Here is a 1,631-nt window from a genome sequence, read left to right on the forward strand (position 1 = left end):
ATCTTATTCTCTTTAATAAATCCTCTGCAACGGCTGTAAGTAATGCACTAGGATATCCTGTTGACTTTAACCTGGCGATTTGAGCATGAAAGCTAACCTTAAGGCTGCGGTCCCACGGCAGCCATCTTGAACAAGGCTTTAGTTCAACCAATAGATGGCGACACGTACCTGTGGGGCGGCCGAAACATTGGTTCACAGTGGGATGGCTCCAGCACCATCACGTTCCCCTCGTGGCCTTGCTCGCGCCGCTGCCAGCTGTGCCCAGCTAGCTCAAGTAGCGTGGCCCAGCAAACGGATGTATGCGGAGATGCGGTTCGGCGGTTGTAACAGGCTTTCACAACAAATCTTACCATAAAGGAATCAAATGTTGATAGACGTGTTAATATTCTATCAATGAAAATTTCTTCCGCAGGGATGCACACTCAGTAGACTCAATCTTCCAAGACACGAGTGGAAGCGGACGTCAAGTCGCGATTTACGGTGCTTACCTCAGCATTTTAATGACGACTAAAATAACGTCACGAAATATTGTGTTTCACGGGGTCCGGCAGATGTTGTAAAGGTTGTTACATTATAGGTTCCCAGAAAACAAACGCCGCTGCAATATTTTCGGAACTGCCGACACACATAATGTTGTAAGTACAGCTTAGGAGGAATATGATGAAAACCACCAGAAGAAATAGGAAGACGTTTATTTGCAATGATGACGCTATGAATGAACGGCGTTTAGCGACGGCAAGTTATGAGCGTTCGGGAATTTATAAGTTCACGTGATTGCTAACTATGGACATGCGTTTTTGTCGGGAGATGGTGTTGCGGTGATGACCTGATATCGGACGACTCGTGGCAGACGAACATGCAAGTTTCTTCTCAGCGAATGGTAAGTGTCCATTGTCAAGCACAACACGTGGCTACCGACGTTATCGACGTTTCGAACACTTACCGCTTTCGACAAAAGTCCTGGCACCTGGGCTAACTTTCTGGAAAGACTCGAAGTCTTCCTTGAGTCCAACGCCATCATGAACAGTAACTGAAAACGATCCACTATTCAATCGGTGGGCGGCGAAGCGTATCCGCATCTGCGGAGTCATGGACGATGCGTACTCTATGTGGTTGGAAGTTTACACGATGCCTGCCACGACGTCCAAACACGTCATTGACGTTCTACGGTCTCTTTTACCTACTTTAGCCCTACCGAAAATACTTTTCTTTGATAACGCGCCAAATCTTGCTTCAAACAAAATAAACAAGTTTTTGAAGAAAAAAAAAAAACCGGCATCAGGCATCACATTAGTGCACCATACCATCCTGCAACTAACGGGCATGCAGAACAGATGGTGTGCGAAATAAAAAAAAAAGTAAAAGCCGTTTAGAACTCCCTGTAACACCGAATTAGAGCGCAGCTCTTGAGGAGGAGGAGGGAAGGGTACTGGGGGTGGGGTGAAGTGACCTGGGGGGGTCACGTGACCTTGGGGGGTCACGTGACGATGACGATGATGTCATTATTGACGTCACTGTTGACGTCATCAGTGACGATGACGATGCGGACTTTGATGACGTCACTGATGACCTCACCGGCATCCGCATCGTCATCGTCATCATCACTGATAACGTCACCAGTGACGTCAACA

The sequence above is a fragment of the Ixodes scapularis genome, unplaced genomic scaffold, assembly GCF_016920785.2.
Source record: "Ixodes scapularis isolate PalLabHiFi unplaced genomic scaffold, ASM1692078v2 PGA_scaffold7__128_contigs__length_106722199, whole genome shotgun sequence".
Taxonomy (NCBI): Eukaryota; Metazoa; Arthropoda; class Arachnida; order Ixodida; family Ixodidae; genus Ixodes; species Ixodes scapularis.